This window comes from Oncorhynchus masou, chromosome 1 (assembly GCF_036934945.1).
Source record: "Oncorhynchus masou masou isolate Uvic2021 chromosome 1, UVic_Omas_1.1, whole genome shotgun sequence".
NCBI lineage: Eukaryota > Metazoa > Chordata > Actinopteri > Salmoniformes > Salmonidae > Oncorhynchus > Oncorhynchus masou.
Window position 1 is genome coordinate 67,529,107 of NC_088212.1, and position 23,816 is coordinate 67,552,922.

General features: G+C 45.6%; 1 long non-coding RNA gene across 2 annotated transcripts in view; it reads right to left on the bottom strand.

Moving 5' to 3' along the window:
- Positions 1 to 5,816: 5,816 nt before the first annotated feature.
- LOC135548865 (uncharacterized) overlaps positions 5,817 to 23,816 on the bottom strand; it is a 118,438-nt gene continuing 100,438 nt past the window's right edge. For both annotated transcript variants that reach the window (XR_010456900.1, XR_010456899.1), the window contains 4 exons: positions 13,176 to 13,256; positions 11,427 to 11,510; positions 8,931 to 9,071; positions 5,817 to 6,016 (listed from right to left, as the gene is read on the bottom strand). This is a non-coding gene — a long non-coding RNA (uncharacterized LOC135548865). The remainder of the gene's footprint in view (positions 6,017 to 8,930; positions 9,072 to 11,426; positions 11,511 to 13,175; positions 13,257 to 23,816) is intronic.

The window sequence follows — 23,816 nt, forward strand, 5'->3', positions numbered from 1 at the left end:
CAGGGTATGGTAGGGATTAGGTATTTCAACAGCAGGGAGTGGTAGGGATGGTAACAGCAGCATGTGGTAGGGATTAGGTATTTTAACAGCAGGGTGTGGTAGGGATAGTAGCAGCAGGGTGTGGTAGGGATGGTAACAGCAGGGTATGGTAGGGATTAGGTATTTCAACAGCAGGGAGTGGTAGGGATGGTAACAGCACCATGTGGTAGGGATTAGGTATTTTAACAGCAGGGTGTGGTAGGGATGGTAACAGCAGGGTGTGGTAGGGATGGTAACAGCAGGGTGTGGTAGGGATGGTAACAGCAGGGTATGGTAGGGATTAGGTATTTCAACAGCAGGGAGTGGTAGGGATGGTAACAGCAGGGTGTGGTAGGGATGGTAACAGCAGGGTGTGGTAGGGATGGTAACAGCAGGGTGTGGTAGGGATGGTAACAGCAGGGTGTGGTAGGGATGGCAACAGCAGGGTATGGTAGGGATTAGGTATTTCAACAGCAGGGAGTGGTAGGGATGGTAACAGCAGCATGTGGTAGGGATTAGGTATTTTAACAGCAGGGTGTGGTAGGGATGGCAACAGCAGGGTATGGTAGGGATTAGGTATTTCAACAGCAGGGAGTGGTAGGGATGGTAACAGCAGCATGTGGTAGGGATTAGGTATTTTAACAGCAGGGTGTGGTAGGGATAGTAGCAGCAGGGTGTGGTAGGGATTAGGTATTTTAACAGCAGTGAGTGGTAGGGATGGTAACAGCAGCATGTGGTAGGGATTAGGTATTTTAACAGTAGGATGTGGTAGGGATGGTAACAGCAGCAGGTGGTAGGGATTAGGTATTTTAACAGCAGGGTGTGGTAGGGATGGTAACAGCAGGGTGTGGTAGGGATGGTAACAGCAGGGTGTGGTAGGGATTAGGTATTTCAACAGCAGGGAGTGGTAGGGATGGTAACAGCAACATGTGGTAGGGATTAGGTATTTTAACAGCAGGGTGTGATAGGGATGGTAACAGCAGGGTGTGGTAGGGATGGTAACAGCAGCATGTGGTAGGGATTAGGTATTTTAACAGCAGGGTGTGATAGGGATGGTAACAGCAGGGTGTGGTAGGGATTGTAACAGCAGCATGTGGTAGGGATTAGGTATTTTAACAGCAGGGTGTGGTAGGGATGGTAACAGCAGGGTGTGGTAGGGATGGCAACAGCAGGGTATGGTAGGGATTAGGTATTTCAACAGCAGGGAGTGGTAGGGATGGTAACAGCAGGGTGTGGTAGGGATGGTAACAGCAGGGTGTGGTAGGGATGGTAACAGCAGGGTGTGGTAGGGATTAGGTATTTCAACAGCAGGGAGTGGTAGGGATGGTAACAGCAGCAGGTGGTAGGGATTAGGTATTTTAACAGCAGGGTGTGATAGGGATGGTAACAGCAGGGTGTGATAGGGATGGTAACAGCAGGGTGTGGTAGGGATGGTAACAGCAGCATGTGGTAGGGATTAGGTATTTTAACAGCAGGGTGTGATAGGGATGGTAACAGCAGGGTGTGGTAGGGATGGTAACAGCAGCATGTGGTAGGGATTAGGTATTTTAACAGCAGGGTGTGGTAGGGATGGTAACAGCAGGGTGTGGTAGGGATGGTAACAGCAGGGTATGGTAGGGATTAGGTATTTCAACAGCAGGGAGTGGTAGGGATGGTAACAGCAGGGTGTGGTAGGGATGGTAACAGCAGGGTGTGGTAGGGATGGTAACAGCAGGGTGTGGTAGGGATTAGGTATTTCAACAGCAGGGAGTGGTAGGGATGGTAACAGCAGCAGGTGGTAGGGATTAGGTATTTCAACAGCAGGGAGTGGTAGGGATGGTAACAGCAGCATGTGGTAGGGATGAGGTATTTCAACAGCTGGGTGTGGTAGGGATGGTAACAGCAGGGTGTGGTAGGGATTAGGTATTTCAACAGCAGGGTGTGGTAGGGATGGTAACAGCAGCATGTGGTAGGGATTAGGTATTTTAACAGTAGGGTGTGGTAGGGATGGTAACAGCAGCATGTGGTAGGGATGGTAACAGCAGGGTGTGTTAGGGATGGTAACAGCAGCATGTGGTAGGGATGGTAACAGCAGCATGTGGTAGGGATGGTAACAGCAGGGTGTGTTAGGGATGGTAACAGCAGCATGTGGTAGGGATGGTAACAGCAGCATGTGGTAGGGATTAGGTATTTCAACAGCAGGGTGTGGTAGGGATGGTAACAGCAGGGTGTGGTAGGGATGGTAACAGCAGGGTGTGGTAGGGATTAGGTATTTCAACAGCAGGGAGTGGTAGGGATGGTAACAGCAGCATGTGGTAGGGATGGTAACAGCAGCATGTGGTAGGGATTAGGTATTTTAACAGCAGAGTGTGGTAGGGATAGTAACAGCAGGGTGTGGTAGGGATTAGGTATTTTAACAGCAGTGAGTGGTAGGGATGGTAACAGCAGCATGTGGTAGGGATTAGGTATTTTAACAGTAGGGTGTGGTAGGGATGGTAACAGCAGCATGTGGAAGGGATTAGGTATTTTAACAGTAGGGTGTGGTAGGGATGGTAACAGCAGCAGGTGGTAGGGATTAGGTATTTTAACAGCAGGGTGTGGTAGGGATGGTAACAGCAGGGTGTGGTAGGGATTAGGTATTTTAACAGTAGGGTGTCGTAGGGATGGTAACAGCAGGGTGTGGTAGGGATTAGGTATCTTAACAGCAGGGTGTGATATGGATGGTAACAGTAGGTGTGTCGTAGGGATGGCAACAGCAGGGTGTGGTAGGGATTAGGTATTTTAACAGCAGGGTGTGATATGGATGGTAACAGCAGTGTGTGGTAGGGATGGTAACAGCAGCATGTGGTAGGGATTAGGGATGGTAACAGCAGGGTGTGATAGGGATGGTAACAGCAGCATGTGGTAGTGATTAGGGATGGTAACAGCAGGGTGTGGTAGGGATGGGGTATGGTAACATCAGGGTGTGGTAGGGATGGGGTATGGTAACAGCAGGGTGTGATAGGGATGGTAACAGCAGGGTGTGGTAGGGATGAGGTATGGTAACAGCAGGGTGTGGTAGGGATGGGGTATGGTAACATCAGGGTGTGGTAGGGATGGGGTATGGTAACAGTAGGGTGTGATAGGGATGGTAACAGCAGCATGTGGTAGGGATTAGGGATGGTAACAGCAGGGTGTGATAGGGTTGGTAACAGCAGCATGTGGTAGTGATTAGGTATTTTAACAGCAGCATGTGGTAGGGATGGTAACAGCAGGGTGTGGTAGGGATGGTAACAGCAGCATGTGGTATGGATTAGGGATGGTAACAGCAGGGTGTGATAGGGATGGTAACAGCAGCATGTGGTAGTGATTAGGTATTTTAACAGCAGCATGTGGTAGGGATTAGGGATGGTAACAGCAGGGTGTGGTAACAGCAGGGTGTGGTAGGGATGGGGTATGGTAACAGCAGGGTGTGGTAGGGATGGGGTATGGTAACAGCAGGGTGTGGTAGGGATGGTAACAGCAGGGTGTGGTAGGGATGGGGTATGGGTAGGATGTGAGGAATCAAAGGGGAAAGGGTTAGGATTGGGTCTGTCACATGGGCTCTGTACCTGCTGACTAACACAGCCATGCTGGCTCTTCAGACTGGACACCGTGGCCTGGAACTTCTGGGTCTGCTCCTCAGCCTGGAGAGAGGGAGGAAGCGAGGGAGGGGGAGAGGGATGAAAAGAAAGGAGGTCAAAAACATGCAGTTTGAGCTCATAAAGGAGCTAGAGGTGAGAGGAGAGGAGAGAGGGCATTGATTAAAGTGATTAATCCTAACATGGAAAAAGTCCATTCTGAAACCCACTGCATAGTCTGAGGGACTGTTGGTGTGAACCTGGACATGGTTCTCTGGCTGTACACAAAGTCCATCATAGCAAATGAGGATGATGAACAAAAGCAGTGGATGGAGTTTTAAAAATAATGTTCTGTCTGAGACAGGGTTGTGGGCATGTACACTTCCACATACATGTGCTGGACCCCTCTTTCTCCCCGTGGATCGTCTCATTGAGGCGTCTCTCTCTCTTTCTCTCCCTTCCTTTACTTCTCTCATGTCTGGAGCAGTCTTCTGCACTGCTGGGATTAAGCAGTGACTGAAGATAGGATATATGTGTCATTAAAGCAGAGAGCACAGAGCCGGAGACAAGAGAGACAAAATCAACAAAGGTGACATGGAGAGAAAGCAGACAAATAACACGGGCGGGCGGGCGGACGGACGGACGGACAGACAGACTTCCATAGCCTCCTGTGAATTGTAATACAGCAGCAGTGAGGCAGCTTCATTTCCATGTGAGGATCACGGCTGGCATGGCATCAGGTGGATTAATGCTGCTGTCCTGGAGAGCTGTAATGGATGCCTGGGCAGAGGAGCTGGGGCTCACAGTGGACTCAAACCCCACTACTAAAGGTTACAGGGAAATGCAGAGAAATTACAGTAGGAGAGCCTGCAGAGTGCAGAGGCCCGGGAAAATGACTAATTGTGTTCAGATAAAGGCTCTGGCCGTATGCTGAGCACTAGAGGAAATGTGCCGGACTTCCACCACCTCACATGGAGAGGCTGGATCAGCGGGAGGCTTTTGAACAAGGTTCTGAGCCACGGCAAACACAATTCCAGCTTCTTCAACATGAGCGTAGCTGCCCTTACAATGGAGTAATCCATTATACCCAATAAGCACTGACATAAAGTATCTCACTGTGGGTGAGATGGTAAGAAAAGAACTGAAGTAGACTCACTGAGCATAACAGTCAGGTCAACATGACATTATAGAGTAGTAGTGCCTGTGTGTCTGTATGTTTCTATCTGTACAGCTGGGTTGATGGTGGTTCATAGCATGGTGGTCTCACCCAGGCTTCCCTTGGTCTCTGGGGAGGGGTCTCTGTCAGCTCCCCCTTCAGGTCCACACACCTCTGCTCGGCCTGGGCACTCTCTGTGTCCTCTCTGACCCTGGCAGAGCTCTGCAGAGAACACACCACCGCTGCCAGCCTTTCCACCTGCAGGGTCTGTGCGCACACACACACACACACACACACACACACACACACACACACACACACACACACACACACACACACACACACACACACACACATTACTGTAAGGTTAATGCAACATTAGGTCACAGCTCCATCTTCTCCCAGTGGGACAGTAGGCTGGCCTGTCTCATTGTGACCCCTTACTAATACTGGAGGGGAATCCATGGCAATCAGGTAAGAGTGGCTCTCATTTCCCTCTCATTATACATCCAAATTCCCAGCACTAACAGAGCCCATATCCACCCAGCCCCTGAGCCATGTCTATGTTTAACTCATCCATATTCCCCTAGTCCCAGGGGAGAGCACAGTTTCCTGAGTGGGGATCTCTGTCTGCCTGTCTGCCCAGGTTAATGGAGAAGGACTGGGTCTCTGAGAGGAAGAGACCATGGAAAGACACAATCGCATGTACACACACACACACACACACACACACACACACACACACACACACACACACACACACACACACACACACACACACACACACACACACACACACACACACACACACACACACACACACACACACACACACACACACACACACACACACACATTATGTAGGCATGGATATGAGCAGGCTCTCGATGGTAATAAACAACATCTTACAGAGACATTGTAACAGGCAGAGACTCCAGAGTATACAGTAATGTGAATGTGAGCATCAAGGTCTCCATTGTCAACAGAGATGGACATAGTATATGGAGGTCTCCAAGTCTGTGGGGAGATGTTTGTTACGGGGGACAATATGAATCCGGGTGTGAATCAGCGTGTTGCTGATGATGGACTTTGGGTTATGAAAGTGTTTCCACTAGAGTGTGTGTATTGTGTTAGTGGTGGACTCCAGTCACTGTGAACCACGACAGGCACCCAGTCTGACCTCGGCTCCCTGCTCCCGCTTATATCCCATGAGCGCCTCATTTTCTCCCTCCACCTGCACAAGACGCCCTTTGACCTTAGCCAGCTAGGGAGACAAAAGAGACATGATGTCAGAGAGGGAGGAATACCACAGTACTGCAGCGTAAACGAGGTCTCCTTGTCTCTGAACAAACACTGGAATACGGTAAATATATATCCACACTATTCAATTTCTATTCAATACAGCATTTCATTATTTCTTACAGTAACACAGCTGTTACCAAAGCTTCTGTAGAAACTGCAAGAGTGAAATCATACGTGGCGAAAGTAAATTGTTAGTGTCATTATATAGCCTAATTAACCTACTCCTGTCTACACAGAAATAAATAGGCTACTACACCAGAAAGCGCAATTTGACCACAGGGGATCATTCGATTCTTTAAATCGCATTTCATACAGTCGGAAGTGCCCGCAATTTGGACAACGAGCGTTCAATTCCAAATAGATGACTGTTGAGTTGAGACTGTCATTGAAAAGTAGAGAAGCCCAGCCAGGCATATTGCAATATTTCAAAATTCAATTGCGGGAAAACATAGTTTGGAAAGCAAATGGCTATTGCTGTAAAGAGAAGACAATGAAAACACTCTAATCTGTCTTTTAGTTATCCAAATTGTCTGTCACACCCTGATCTGTTTCACCTGTCCTTGTGCTTGTCTCCACCCCCTCCATTATCCCCTGGGTATTTATACCTGTGTTTTCTGTCTGTCTGTGCAGTCCGTGTGGTTTTGTCAAGTCAACCAGGGCATTACTATGCGGTCCTGCTTGTTCCGTTTCTCTGTTTTTGCCAGTCCTCCCGGTTTTGACCCTTGCCTGCCTTGACCCGCCTGCCTGCTCTGACCTCGAGCCTGCCTGCCACTCTGTACCTCCTGGACTCCATTCTCTTGCCTGCCACTTGGATATTAATAAATATTATAGACTCAAACCATCTGCCTCCCCGTGTCTGCATCTGGGCCTCGCCCTGTGCCCTTATATTGTCAATGAGTGAACTCATTGGCACCAGCGCAGAACATCGACCATATCCCCATGGTGAGTGTGCATATTCACTCTTTATCATTGCTGGCTCGGTGCCACCTGAAAGTTTGTTATTCCCTCCCTCAGTTGAGATGGACGTCATATTGTATTTGCGTCTCCCCTTCTCTTAGGCCTATTATATGGATCAGACAACGTCATTTTTATTGATCTGTTTGCATTTTTATGGTCAAAATGTGTTTCCCCAAACTTAACTCGAGCGCCGCCTATGAGTGAACTTCTTTCAGGTTAGGCAGAAGCTTGTATGACTAATATAGACAGGGACCAGAGTCACCGCATTCAAATCTACTCAATCTAAAGAGAAAGGACAGTGACACGTCATTATAGAGAGTAAAAAATGGCCTTTAAATTAAAGGTGGGTGACACAGCAGTGATAATGACTATGGAGGGGCTGGAATGAAACACATAGGGAGTTAGGACAGGATAGGACAAGACAGTTGATTAGTTCATCATTAATGGACACTGATAGCACATAGAGGAAATAGGCTGGTGGTAACTTTAGCATTATGCCCAATTGGTGTCCAGAGCACTTGGATCTTAATACACAGCATCCATTAATTGGACATATCTGATGTAACCATCAGCCATGACTGTACAGTTACAGGAGGCTGCAGAATATAATTATGCTATGAAGGAAAATAAACTGACTCGTTCCTTTCATTAAATATAGATAGAAGGGGGAGATAAAGGCAGAGAGCTCAGGGAATGGTGCAGTCATTGATAGAGTGACAAGTGAGAATGAGATCTTTCATCAGGCATGTAGAGCAGATAGCTGCTGTGGATCCCTCCAGCTCAAGGCAGAGAGTCTGCCTAGAGACCTAGCGACAGGTGACACTGGCGCTGACAGACAGCATTAGCTCTGAATCTGATTGGTTTGCAGTTTTATCCAGGAGAAGCAGTGCGGCTTGGCTCTGTTGTGTTTCGGAGGACGCACGGCTCTTGACCTTCGCCTCTTCCGAGTACGTACGGGTGTTGCAGCGATGGGACAAGACTGTAACTACCAATTGGATATCACAAAATTGGGGAGAAAAAGGGCCAAAAAAAGTATCTAACTACTGTATAAACTACTGTATATTTATGGATGTCTATTTTTCAACATGTCTGTCTGGTCTGCCTTATTGTCTGTCTGTCTGTCTGTCTGTCTGTCTGTCTGTCTGTCTGTCTGTCTGTCTGTCTGCCTGCCCCCCCAGTTCTCTGTAGTAAACAACATAGTCATCCTGCTCTGAATCATGTTTCCTGGCCTCTGCCAGTTAGACAGGAGAGAGGTGGTCTGGACCATAGGCAGACACAGACACAGACAGGGCCAGCTGCTCAGCACATGTTCCCAAGCCACGACCCAGCATCAGAAAGCACAACTGTACTAATGGAACCAATACAGGGCTGTCCCGCTATGGCACTTTGGTCCATAGGACAGGATGTTGTGCATCCATCAACGTGGAGGATTATCGCCCATTATGCTGCTATTGGATCATTGTGCAGATTTAACCTAGGCCTACGTACCCTGACTATATAGTTTGGCTAGAAAGTGAGAAATCTTCAAGTTTCTAAAGGATGAGTTATTTTATGGTCAACAGATAAGCTCCTCTATAAGATGACGCACTTTCACAGTTTAGCTAAATACAATCCATCAATATGAATACCCAGCTACTTTTCATTCAGCAACATATGCTTATGATGCTTTCTATACAAAACACATTTAAATGATAAAGACACAAATGTGGACACGACCTGTATGATGAGTTAGTCTACATTTTTCAAGCACATTTGGATTAGATTCCTGGGGGTAAATTGGTTGGTTCTTGACCGTGCACTAGTGAACAGACACTGAACACACACGTTCAAAGAACTGTAGACACAAAGCATCAAGGCTGAACAAGAGCTAACAGGGAGAGGAGGCCTGAGAAGCCTGAGACTGGCGGTGAGTTCTCTACCTGAGTGTGGAGCTCCTCTGCCTGCTGGGTCTGCAGGTCCCTCTGCTGCTGCTCTCTTCGGCTGTGTCCTCTCTGGAGCTCCAGTTGGCTCTCCTGTAGCTCCGTCTGCAGCTGAGAGATCCTCTGCCCATGGACATCCAGCTATCGAACCACAGAAGAAGGCAGGGCGGCAGAGGAGGAGAAAATCAATCCAGTACAAAGAGCCTCTCCTTTCGTCTTGGCTCTGCCTGCCTGCTTGTCTATCTGAGACAGGGCTACATCATGGATCCCAGATCAGACCCACCAGCTGCCCAAGTCCAGACACCCTGAGTCCCAGGACTGCTCTCCCAACACCAGCCCTGAGATTCGCTTGCCTCGGAGTAAGAAAGCGTCTGGATGAATTAAAGAAGCGCAAAAAATCTGACAAATACACCCTGCCGTATTGAAATGGCTTCCATTTATGCATTGTTCAAACCCAAAACGAGTACTGCTGGTGAGAGATTGTCCAGTTCTTATTCTGAACAATAACAATGGGTCAATGATGGGTCAATAAAGTGTGGAATAATCACCATGGACCTAATCTAGTCTGATCTTAACTAATCAAATACCTTTTCAATTTCAACGGTATAATCCCGTAGAAGCAGAGTTTTGCGTTAGTGAGTGTCAACACACACGATAACAGACTGCATGTGTGTTTACATATAAATACTACAATGTTACTCATATGCAGTTAATGCATTGACAACCAACTGCTGAAGTGTCCTTAAACGAAGAAAAAGGAAATAATCATTATAATACGAGCAACAGTAGAATTGATCATAGAATGTAAAACAACTTAGAACAGCAGAACAACTAAAAACAACATTTTAAATCATTGTAATAATCACAGGACAGGATTCCTGAGAAACCATAGTCTTAGCACCTTGTTTTCTATCTACAACCTAATATGTTTTTTTTGGCTGTCCCCATAGGAGAACCCTTTGAAGAACCCTTTTTGGTTCCAAAAGAGTATATTTTCCACAGAGGGTTCTACCCAAAAAAGTCTTTTCCTATGGCGACAGCCGAATAACCCTTTTATCACCTTTTTTTGTGTCTGGTGTTTTTACCATCAACATGTAACCAAACAAAGTACAGGACCAGTGAGGGATCCCACTGATCCCGGTCTGACACCTGCAGAAGGCTGGCCAGTGGGCTGGCCCGGCACGCCAACACAGCACTAACTCTAATAAACTACCTCTAATTAACACAACACAGTCTCCTGCTAAATCATATGAGAGAGAGAGAGGGAGAAGGGAGGGAGGGAGGAGGAAAGTAGGGAGAGTGGGATAGAACAAGAGAGAGGAGGGAAAGGAAAGACCCATGCAGGTACTGGTCCAGTTGGTCAGAGACAGAGACATAGTCTTGTTTCTGTGTGTGTGATGGTGGTAGCTCATCACAACAGCAGCAGCAGCGAGAGGAGGAGGAGGAAAGGAAAACAGACAAGATGGAGTCCCAGACGAGTCCCAGGACGACCCATTAATCAAACATCTGCATACAGGCTGAGAGATAATCCACAAATCCACCCAGAACAGGACCCTCGCGGGCGTTTCTCCCCTTCTTTCTCTGTTGAAAAGCATCATGGCTGCCTCCACCTGTCTCCCTCTTGGAAAGCCTGATGAGGTGACTGCTGCTTATTCCTCAATTAGAAAGTAGCATTGATATAGGAATCGTTTCCACAGAATCCCACCGAAAACCTGGCTCATCCCTTTAGCTCTCTGTTTCTGTGTGCGATCCACGCCGATAACCCTGCTCTTGCTTTCTTTCCCTCACAATCGCTCCCTCTCTCTATTCTCCCTCCTAAACTGATCAATACTTCATTTAAATCATGACATTAGCACACTACAACTGGCGAAAAACCGAGAGTAGGAAGGCAAATGCGCTTCGTATGTTAAGCGGATAACAGATAACAGTATATTTTTTTTGGGGGGGGGGGTGAAGTTTAAATCTCTGTTTTAACAAGAAGTAAAAACAAAAGGTAGAAATGTATGCAAGTGCGCGGGGCTGTAGCACCGTTTTGATTTGAGCTCCCGAGCCTCACACTGATCAATAGCGCATTTAAATCCCAGACAGAGGAGCACTATCATCACATCAGAGGGAAAGAGAAACATGCTTTCCTAATTATCATGTCAAATAACCAACGCTGCGGATGCCCTAGTTAGACGGTGCTGATAGAGACATATTTCATATTTATTCAAGCAGAAATCTTTAATATTTTCCATTTGGACCTGAATGAGTAATAACGTTATATATATGCACTCTCACGCATTTATCTATTCACGTAATTCACAATGAATCCAATCAATAGTGCCCTCCCCACAGCCGGCTTCCTGGTCATATACATCTGCGTAGGATCACATAATAAACTGTTCAGAATGCCAAAATGAGCCCATCTGATTTCCTGCCACTGATTGGAATAGCTGGCGCTGCAAATGACTGGCTACTCTTGGTGCTGGTCATTAATCCTAGCTGGATATTTACCTGAGCAGACTGGGAGTCGCGGGCCTGGTAGGAGAGCAGCACATCTCACCGGAGCCTCTGGATGGTTGCGTCCCGACATAATAACTGGGGTGCAGCCAGCCCAACGGGTCAGGTTTTCCCATCCCGAACGTGGGTGAACAGAGGAGAGGAGAGAGGGGCAGAGTGTGAACCCAACACTAGGCGTGAGGTGGGACAGAGGCAAATGCCAGACGATCACTAGAGAACATGCACTTACATATAGCCTGGCGCCAATGTCAACCAATGAGCAATTAGACAGACAAGACTAACACTATTGATCGCGGGTTCTAGCTCTTTTATCCAGGGCTAACTAGGCTGCCTGAGGTTGTGTGACGGCTGCTGTGGCTGCAGACTGGGAGGGGAGGGTGGGATGGAGGAAGGTAGAGGGCGACAGACAGGGTAGGGCAGGTCCTTCTCTCCCCAGGCCTTGAGCTCTGAGTTGGGGACTGGTCATTACCATTTAGCCTGCTATTGATCTGCCTGCTAAATAAGCCTGGACCCCATGCAGTCACACACAGCTACACACACACAATCCTAGAGACACATACTCAAACACACACACAATCCCAGAGACACATACTCAAACACACACACAATCCCAGAGACAAATACTCAAACACACACACAATCCCAGAGACACATACTCAAACACACACACAATCCCAGAGACACATTCTCAAACACACACACAATCCTAGAGACACATACTCAAACACACACACAATCCCAGAGACACATAATCAAACACACATACTCAAACACACACACAATCCCAGAGACACATACTCAAACACACACACAATCCTAGAGACACATACTCAAACACACACACAATCCCAGAGACACATACTCAAACACACACACAATCCCAGAGACACATACTCAAACACACACAATCCCAGAGACACATACTCAAACACACACACAATCCCAGAGACACATACTCAAACACACACACAATCCCAGAGACACATACTCAAACACACACACAATCCCAGAGACACATACTCAAACACACACACAATCCCAGAGACACATACACAAATACACACACAATCCCAGAGACACATACTCAAACACACACACAATCCCAGAGACACATACTCAAACACACACACAATCCCAGAGACACATACTCAAACACACAATCCCAGAGACACATACTCAAACACACACACAATCCCAGAGACACATACTCAAACACACACACAATCCCAGAGACACATACTCAAACACACACACACAATTCTAGAGACACATACTCAAGCACACACACAATCCCAGAGACACATACTCAAACACACACACAATCCTAGAGACACATACTCAAGCTCACACACAATCCCAGAGACACATACTCAAACACACACACAATCCCAGAGACACATACTCAACACACACACACAATCCCAGAGACACATACTCAAACACACACACAATCCCAGAGACACATACTCAAACACACACACAATCCCAGAGACACATACTCAAACACATACACAATCCCAGAGACACCATGGCACGCACTGCAATAACATTACTAGTAATTCATCAATAGTTAAGGGTCTGGTTTCCAATCAACAAATTATTTGACAACATCAGTACAATGGAAAGACTAGATTACTTCATTGTGTACATTGCATTTTGGTCGTGTTTGGGGGACACTGGGAAATAAAAAATGGGTGATTATTGCTACATGACAGTAGCTATTGACTTGATGGGTGTGACTACCTCAGTCTTCAGCAGTTCTCTGCCCCTCTGTTCTGTAGGATGTGGGACTGGACTGGATCCTGTCGGGTCAGTAGTACTCCCCTGGAAAATAATAATCAGAATATGGTTGTTGTGACTTGGGTTGTTCAATCCCTGAATGCTGAAAGTCGTAGTATATCAGACCGTATACCACAGGGATGACGACAAATTACTTTTACTGCTCTAATTACATTGGTAACCAGTTTATAATAGCAATAAGGCACCTCTGGGTTTTGTGGTATATGGTCAATATACCACGGCTAAGGGCTGTATCCAGGCACTCCGCGTTGCGTTAGCCGTGGTATATTGACCATATTCCACACCCCCTCATTATTAAGCAATACGGCACAACACCAGTCCTACCATATCAGGACTGACAGAAACTCAGCAGTACATGACAGACAGACAGAGAGACAGAGAGATAGACAGACAGAAAGAGGGACAGACAGAGAGACAGAGAGATATCCACAAATCCACCCAGAACAGGACCCTCGCGGGCGTTTCTCCCCTTCTTTCTCTGTTGAAAAGCATCATGGCTGCCTCCACCTGTCTCCCTCTTGGAAAGCCTGATGAGGTGACTGCTGCTTATTCCTCAATTAGAAAGTAGCATTGATATAGGAATCGTTTCCACAGAATCCCACCGAAAACCTGGCTCATCCCTTTAGCTCTCTGTTTCTGTGTGCGATCTACGCCGACAGACAGAGAGACAGAGAGATAGAAAGAGAGACAGAGAGAGAGAGAGAGAGAGAGAGAGGGCAGGTAGGCAGACAGGCAGACAGACAGACAGACAGACAGACAGGCAGACAGACAGGCAGACAGGCAGGCAGACAGGCAGGCAGCAGGCAGGCAGGCAGGCAGACAGACAGACAGACAGACAGACAGACAGACAGACAGACAGACAGACAGACAGACAGACAGACAGACAGACAGACAGACAGACAGACAGACAGAGTGGTTTGGACAGCCCGTTGATGGCTGAGAAAGACGACAGTTAAACAGAGACAGAGAGTACTGCCTGGTGCTGGAAAACCCACCCTCCAGTCAGACCATGAGCAACCGGGAAACATGTATTTTGTGAGCATTCCTTCATTGTAAAGACAAAGGTTAAGTTGAGTTCATGAAAGCTGGCGGGGATCATGATGGGGACACCTGATCTGCTCTCCATGCCGGAGACGTTTGCCACCACATTAGCGTCTACAGTGTGGAGCCCAGTTAACTAATGCTGAGAGCCTTTAACCCTGTTTACAATGCACCCCCACCACCCACCCCACCCGGTTCTCAGCCTCCACTTCTACATCCTCAATTATATCCTAACCTCCAACTACCAAGGACATTCTCTCAGCTAGCACACAATCACGGGCCGTCGCCTTCAGAGACTCAGTGCATTAGATGTGAGGAAAGCACATTAGGACCTCTGCTATTTTACAAGAATGTGGAGAATCTGCTGTCCTTGGTCATTTATACACAACTGGCTGGTACACACTGTTTAGTATGAGCAGCGTGATGTTAGAGATGCATAGACATGTGGAAATTAGGAAATTAATGAACAACCAATCATACTGAAAAGGCAGTCAGTGTGTTGTTTCTCTTTTTCTTCCTGTGGCAAAGTGCTTTTTATCCAGTCCACCCTTTGGTGTGTGTTTGAAAATCAATCCTGATATTCCAAAGAGAGAGACAAAATAGTCTCTCAGAAGTGATTGCTCATTCCTCACAGCTTCAAACAGCACTGCATCAGAAGGACACCTTTAATATTCAGGCTTTTCACGTCACTCTAGGCTAAATCCCTAGCAACCACCATAGCAACACACTCTGAGTTGGACGTGAAATGCATGGCAAGTTCCCTCCTGCCACCAGGCAGAGACGGGGGAAAAAGAAGAAAAAAGAGAGACGGATATGCCTCAAAGAGCTAAATTAAAGCATAGATGAGAAACAGACACACAGGAACAAACCAGACGAATACTCATATCAATAATCTCATGCATGTCTGTGTGACTCCTCGATAGCCACCTTTTATCAGAGAATACTCGTGTATCCAACCGCGGAAGAGTTTTGTAATCTGCCACACCACCTTCCTTTGAATCAGCTTTAGAAACAATATGCTACTTATTGTTTTATTTATAAAATGTATTGCACAACTAACTCCATTTGATTTGATCACTTTACACATTTATCCACCCCTGTAAACGTCATTTGCCTATTGACGCATGAGTGGAGAAGAACCATCTCATTTCACACAAACGCATTTCAATCCACATTCACTTTCCTCACCGACTCTCCTCGATTACCTTTGACCTTTGTCAAAAAGAGGTGAGAGAGGACGTAGGAGATGAGGAAATGTAAATGACAAAAAGCCATAGGCTAGTTAAAATGTATTTTTCAGGTTCTCCTGCAAGGGACAACAACTGCATCTCTGTCTCATCTGGGCCGAGCTGGATCGCAAGTGTGTAAAAAAAAATATATATATGTTTTATTGTCACATACACCGGATAGGTGCACTGAAATGTGTTGATTTACATAGACAGATCACCTAGCCGGGTTGGGGATTCAAACCAGTGACCTTTCGGTTACTGGCCCAACCCTCTCTTAAACGCTAGTCTACCTGCCACCCCATGTGTGTGTGCCATCAGGGTCATGCGTGGGTTGTGGGGGGCAAAGCAGATGTGCCGCCCCTGTCCACCTCCCGCATCCATAGACACTTCCTGTACTACAGTAATGACCTCTTAGTGAGCCTCTTCCAACAAAAATTTCAGCCCCCCCCCCCCGCATCTGGTTTCCTAGTCTCTGAGATTCTAGCTCTCAGAAGCTGATGAGTTCAGTCAAACTTCATTAAGTTTATAGCCGCAGCCCAGCGGTCCCTGGTGGCACTCTACACAGAACAAGCCCCTCGTCTGGCAGAGAGTGATGGGGCTGCTCTGCCTGAGAGAGGCCCTTTACTGCCTCAGCTCACAGGTGGAGGGGAGAGCTCTTTACCCCCCCGCCTGTCTATATCTATCTCAGTCCTCTCTGTCTGTCTCACCACACTCTTCTCTGTCTCCCCCACTGCCCTCTCCGTCTCCCCCTCTCTCTGTCTCTATACATCTCATTCCTCTGCGTCACTCTCTGACGACCCCTCTCCGCCTCTCCCTTTCTCTCCCTCTATCTGTCTCTCTCACTACTCTCACTCCTTCTCAATCTTTCTCTCGATCTCTCCCAGTCTCCCTCCTTCTTATTCTCCCTGCCTTTCTCTCTGGGGGTCGCCTGGGTGAGGAGTCCACAGTACTGCTCATCATTCTCCACTTGGGCAGTAATACATGCAGGACAATAGTACATTTATAAATGTATTCATGGGTCTCCAGCAGCTGTCATGTCCACAGAGAGGAGAGTTGCTGATGCTCCTCCATACAGGAAGGACATACAACCAAATACTGACCAATATAAACCAACAGTCTTCTCTTTCCCCAAGACTTCATATTACCCAAACATGTGCAACAGCTTCACAGTCCACCACCTCAACTATTCCATCCGACCTGGGTAGAGGCTCACTGGGGAGGGAGAGGGGAGGAAGAAGATGGGCCAGAAAGCAAGAGGTGTCCCTTTAAAGGGCCCGGTGGGGAAAGGTAAACATGGGCCCATCCAGTGAGTATTTATTGCGAGTCGGGGCAGACACACACTCGCTTAGGTGCTCTGAGTAGCTATTAAACAAGTCTGGGGCTGACCTCTGGTTTTAAGCGGCCGTGTGTCTGACAGCCAAGGCTGCGAAGGCCGCCATAAATGGATTTCTTAAAGTTTCATTCAGGAAAATAAAAAAGGCTGTAGTGTGCAGGAGGGTGATTCAGAGGCAGGGCTGCGTGAGAGAACAGTGTTTCTATCCCACGCTGGGCTAGACTCGGCTGCCTGAGTGGTTCTCTCTCCACAATACAGAGGAATACTGGAGGAGCAGGAACCCAAGTAGAAACACGCTTTATCCAAATAGAATGCAAGAGCCGGGAATGGGTTTCTGTAAAAAGTGTTTTTACTTCCTCTATTGTGAATGGAGTGGAATAGAAAATGATCTGCCAAGTGTGTATACCCAGGCCATTAAAACACTACATCCCTCAAACACAAATGTCTGCAGCAGCTGCTCTGACCGAGAGGCTGCCTGCCTGTTCAATTCATTTTACCACAGAAACAATGTGACCATACTGCTGTAAAACTCACAGATAAAAAGCACTGTAAATTTAAATAAAAAATCTGAAAACACGCTTCGGCCAGTCCCTTTAACCTTTGAAGTAACAGAGGCTTTATGTGGGGAGAGGGGCTGAGGCTGGCTCAAAGGCAGGCCCTGAATCAGCTAAATTAAATGCAATGTTAAGTGCAATTAATGAACCCCACAAAGGAGGATTATGCTGACAGGATTATTCTGAACAACAATGCAGCACCCGCTGCCAATTACACACCAGCAGGACCTCAGAGCCCCTCTTCTGCTGGACTGCAGATTAGCATTATGCACACACACGCAAATACACAACAACATGAACAGACACACACATCCAAATTACATACATTGGATTGGATTTGCTGAGCTGATAACCTGCTGTTTCAGTTTCTTTATCCTTCCTGCTACAGGTACACTAACTCATGTTTACTAACTCTCTCACTTTAACTAAATCTATCCCATCTCTACTTCCTCCACCCCATCTCTAGTTTCTCTATCCCATCTCTACTTCCTCCACCCCATCTGTACTTCCTCCACCCCATCTCTAGTTTCTCCACCCCATCTCTACTTTCTCCACCCAATCTCTACTTTCTCTATCAAATCTCTACTTCCTCCACCCCATCTCTAGTTTCTCTATCCCATCTCTACTTCCTCCACCCCATCTCTAGTTTCTTTATCCTATCTCTACTTTCTCCACCCCATCTCTAGTTTCTCTATCCCATCTCTACTTCCTTCACCCCATCTCTACTTTCTCCACCCTATCTCTACTTTCTCTATCCCATCTCTACTTCCTCCACCCCATCTCTAGTTTCTCTATCCCATCTCTAGTTTCTTTATCCTATCTCTACTTTCTCCACCCTATCTCTAGTTTCTCCACCCCATCTCTAGTTTCTCTATCCCATCTCTACTTTCTCTATCCTATCTCTAATGTCTCCACCCCATCTCTAGATTCTACAGTTGAAGTCGGAAGTTTACATATATCTTAAAGAAATACATTTAAACTCAGTTTTTCACAATTCCTGACATTTAATCCTAGTAAAACTCCCCTGTCTTAGGTCAGTTAGGATCACCACTTTATTTTAAGAATGTGAAATGTCAGAATAATAGTGGAGAGAATGATTTATTTCAGCGTCTATTTCCTTCATCACATTCCCAGTGGGTCAGAAGTTTACATACACTCAATTAGTATTTGGTAACATTGCCTTTAAATTGTTTAACTTGGGTCAAATGTTTTGGGTAGCATTCCACAAGCTGGGTGAATGTTGGCCCATTCCCCCTGACAGAGCTGGTGTAACTGAGTCAGGTTAGTAGGCCTCCTTGCTCGCACACGCCTTTTCAGTTCTGCCCACAAATTAACTATAGGATTGAGGTCAGGACTTTGTGATGGCCACTCCAATACTGTGGCAATGTTGTCCTTAAGCCATTCTGCCACAACTTTGGAAGTATGCTTGGGGTCATTGTCTATTTGGAAGACCCATTTGCTACCAAGCTTGAACTTCCTGACTGATGTCTTGAGATGTTGCTTCAATATATCCACATAATTTCCCTCCTCGTGATGCCATCTATTTTGTCAGACCAGAGGACATTTCTCCAAAAAGTATGATCTTTGTCCCCATGTGCAGTTGCAAACCGTAGTCTGGCTTTTCTATGGCAGTTTTGGAGCAGTGGCTTCTTCCTTGCTGAGTGGCCTTTCAGGTTGGGTCGATATAGGACTCGTTTTACTGTGGATATAGATACCTTTGTACCCGTTTCCTCCAGCATCTTCACAAGGTCCTTTGCTGTTGTTCCGGGAATTGATTTGCACTTTTTGCACCAAAGTACGTTCATCACTAGGAGACAGAACGCGTCTCCTTCCTGAGCGGTATGACGGCTGCGTGGTCACATGGTGTTTATACTTGCGTACTATTGTTTGTACAGATGAACGTGGTACCTTCTGGTGTTTGGAAATTGCTCCATAGGATGAACCAGACTTGTGGAGGTTTACAAAAAAAATTCTGAGGTCTTTGCTGATTTCTTTTGATTTTCCCATGATGTCAAGCAAAGAGGCACAGAGTTTGAAGGCAGGCCTTGAAATACACCCACAGGTACACCTCCAATTGACTCAAATGATGTCAATTCGCCTATCAGAAGATTCTAAAGCCATGACATAATTTTCTGGAATTTTCCAAACTGTTTAACCCACTGGAATTGTGATATGGTGAATTATAAGTGAAATAATCTGTCTGTAAACAATTGTTGGAAAAATTACTTGTGTCATGCGCAAAGTAGATGTCCTAACCGACTTCCCAAAACTATAGTTTGTTAACCTCTCTGGTATATGTGGGACGGTAGCGTCCCACCTCGCCAACAGCCAGTGAAAGTGCAGGGCGCAAAATTCAAAACAACATAAATCTCAAAATTAAAATTCCTCAAACATACAAGTATTTTACACCATTTTAAAGAAAAAATTATTGTTAATCCAGCCACAGTGTCTGATTTTAAAAAGGTTTTACAACGAAAGCACCACAAACGATTATGTTAGATCACCACCAAGTCACAGAAAAACACAGCCATTTTTCCAGCCAAAGAGAGGTGTCACAAAAATCTGAAATAGAGATAAAATGAATCACTAACCTTTGATTATCTTTATCAGATGACACTCATAGGACTTCATGTTACACAATACATGTATGTTTTTCAATAAAGTGCATATTTATATTTAAAAAAATCTCATTTTACGTTGACGCGTTTTTATTTTTTTATTTTTTTTCATTTATTTCACCTTTATTTAACCAGGTAGGCTAGTTGAGAACAAGTTCTCATTTGCAACTGCGACCTGGCCAAGATAAAGCATAGCAGTGTGAACAGACAACACAGAGTTACACATGGAGTAAACAATTAACAAGTCAATAACACAGTAGAAAAAAATAGTCTATATACATTGTGTGCAAAAGGCATGAGGAGGTAGGCGAATAATTACAATTTTGCAGATTAACACTGGAGTAATAAATGATCAGATGGTCATGTACAGGTAGAGATATTGGTGTGCAAAAGAGCAGAAAAGTAAATAAATAAAAACAGTATGGGGATGAGGTATGTGAAAATGGGTGGGCTATTTACCAATAGACTACGTACAGCTGCAGCGATCGGTTAGCTGCTCAGATAGCAGATGTTTGAAGTTGTTGAGGGAGATAAAAGTCTCCAACTTCAGGGATTTTTGCAATTCGTTCCAGTCACAGGCAGCAGAGTACTGGAACAAAAGGCGGCCAAATGAGGTGTTGGCTTTAGGGATGATCAGTGAGATACACCTGCTGGAGCGCGTGCTACGGATGGGTGTTGCCATCGTGACCAGTGAACTAAGATAAGGCGGAGCTTTACCTAGCATGGACTTGTAGATGACCTGGAGCCAGTGGGTCTGGCGACGAATATGTAGCGAGGGCCAGCCGACAAGAGCATACAAGTCGCAGTGGTGGGTGGTATAAGGTGCTTTAGTGACAAAACGGATGGCACTGTGATAAACTGCATCCAGTTTGCTGAGTAGAGTGTTGGAGGCAATTTTGTAGATGACATCGCCGAAGTCGAGGATCGGTAGGATAGTCAGTTTTACTAGGGTAAGTTTACAGTCTAGCCAGACACCTAGGTACTTATAGATGTCCACATATTCAAGGTCGGAACCATCCAGGGTGGTGATGCTAGTCGGGCATGCGGGTGCAGTCAGCGATCGGTTGAAAAGCATGCATTTGGTTTTACTAGCGTTTAAGAGCAGTTGGAGGCCACGGAAGGAGTGTTGTATGGCATTGAAGCTCGTTTAGAGGTTACATAGCACAGTGTCCAAGGACGGGCCGGAAGTATATAGAATGGTGTCGTCTGCGTAGAGGTGGATCAGCGTTACTACGTTCAGTAGTTGTAAAACATGCGCTGATTTTGCAGAGAGCCACGTCAATTTACAGAAATACTCATCATAAATGTTGATGAAAATACAAGTGTTATACATGGAATTAGAGATATACTTCTCCTTAACTTCTTTGGGGTAGGGGGCAGTATTGGGTAGGTTGGATGAAAAAAGTGCTCAAATTAAGCTGCCTGCTACTCAGCCATAAAAACTAGAATATGCATATAATTAGTACATTTGGATAGAAAACACTGAAGTTTCTAAAACTGTTTGAATGATGTCTAAGAGTGAAACAGAACTCATATAGCAGAAAAAAACCTGAGAAGAAATCCAACCAGGAAGTGGGAAATCTGAGGTCTGTAGTTTTTCAACTCTTTGCCATTCCAATATAGTGTAAATAGGGTCATATTGCACTATATTATTCAGTCCCAGTCCTAGACAGGTTAATGCAACCATTGTGTCAGATTACGGAAAAAGCAAAACATGCAATAAATCTGAGTACAGCGTTCAGACAACAAGGCATCCAAAAAGATATCCGCCATATTGTGTAGTCAACATTAGTCAGAAATAGCATTATAAATATTCACTTACCTTTGATGATCTTCATCAGAATGCACTCACAGGAATCCCATTTCCACAATAAATGTTTGATTTGTTCGATAAAGTTAATCATTTATGTCCAAATAGCTTTTTTTGTTAGGACGTTTGGTAAACAAATCCAAACGCGTGTGCAGGTCCAGCCGAACGTCGGACAAAAAGTTCAAAATGTTATATTACAGGTCATAGAAACATGTCAAACTACGTATAGAATCAATCTTTAGGATGTTTTTATCATAAATCTTCAATAATGTTCCAACCGGAGAATTCCTATGTCTGTAGAAAAGCAATGGAACGAGAGCTAACTCTCTCGTGACCGCACGACACGAGCCTGTGGCACTCTGCCAGACACCTGGCTCAATCCCCTCTCATTCGGCCCCCCTTCATAGTGGAAGCCCCAAACAAAATTCTAAAGACTGTTGACATCTAGTGGAAGCCTTAGCCAATATGACCCCATTTACACTGTATATTGGAATGGCTAAGAGTTGAAAAACGACAAACCTCAGATTTCCCACTTCCTGGTTGGAATTTTCACAAGCTTTCGCCTGCCATATGAGTTCTGTTATACTCACAGACATCATTCAAACAGTTTTAGAAACTTCAGTGTTTTCTATCCAATACTACTAATAATATGCATATATTAGCATCTGGGACAGAATAGCAGGCAGTTTACTCTGGGAACCTTATTCATCCAAGCTACTCAATACTGCCCCCCTGTCACCAAGAGGTTTTAACAAGACATTTGTGGAGTGGTTGAAAAACAAGTTTTAATGACCCCAACCTAAGTGTATGTAAACTTCCGACTTCAACTGTATATCCCATCTCTACTTCCTCTACCCCTTGTCTAGTTTCTCTCTCTCTACTATCTCTGACTTGCTCCTCCGAAGCATTCTGTCATTTAGAATACAGCGCCTGTAACTCAATCAGCCTCTTGAACTTTCTAAAATGCTGGAAACGTTGATCTTGCATCGCTGTTTGGTCTTAAGCTCCTGACAAGGATCTCAAACAGTCTGCAGTTGAATCAGAGCTGTCTGGCATTTCTCGGGGCAGTGCTAAATCAAATTAGCCAAAGCAATGTTAATTCCGAGCAGCATTTCATTAAAAAGGAATAGATAATCAGTGCCAAAGACTCCATGTCCTTCTGACTAATCTAATAATGCTGCGTTTGTTTGCTTTAATCATGTTTAACGATTAAGAGGCTAAGTCATGTAGACAGAGGGATCTCATAATCTGCCAGTCATGGCCGCCTCCCGATTTCCTGCCATTCGTCACAGCGTGGACGGCATTTCAACCTTCAGCAGAAAGAGAGAGAGAGCAGAGCCTCGTGAGGTGCACCAGCACCAGCTCAGGGATGGCCAGAGCAGGTCTTCAGGGAACCAGGGGGGTTTCCAGGTATCACTTTACTTCACAGAGCTGCATTACTGAACTGGAGCCGCTGGGAGACATAGATATTATCTATCTCTGTGAAGTCTGGGCCTAAAATACCTAAAGAAGCAGTTTTTTATTTATGGAATTGAGTTTGGAATGTTTGGATGTGTTGGCAACCATATTGCTGCTGTTTGTAGTTTTTTTAAAGCAGATTCTGCTATATGAAACAGGAATTCATGATGCATATTTAGTGTGTGACTGTAAAAAGAGGGAACATCACTGAACAAGGGATAGGCCGAGCTATGAAATCACTTAATTCGCAATCACTGTATTACATTTTTAAAAACTCATCAGGTTTTCTTTCCTACTTAAAAAAAGAAAAAGAACTCATTCCTTATCAGCGGGTGTGATCACTTGAATGGAATCAATCAATCGCGTTTCGCTCGGCTTTGCTCTTCTTTGCTCCTCGTTTCCAAATCCAATCTCTTCTGTGTCATCTCAGCGCACATTTATAAGGGCCAGGGCTCTTGATTATCTCCCTCCTTCTCTGGCGCACCACGCCACCACATGCTCCAATGTATTAAATTAAATGAGGTGTCTGTCCACGTCACCC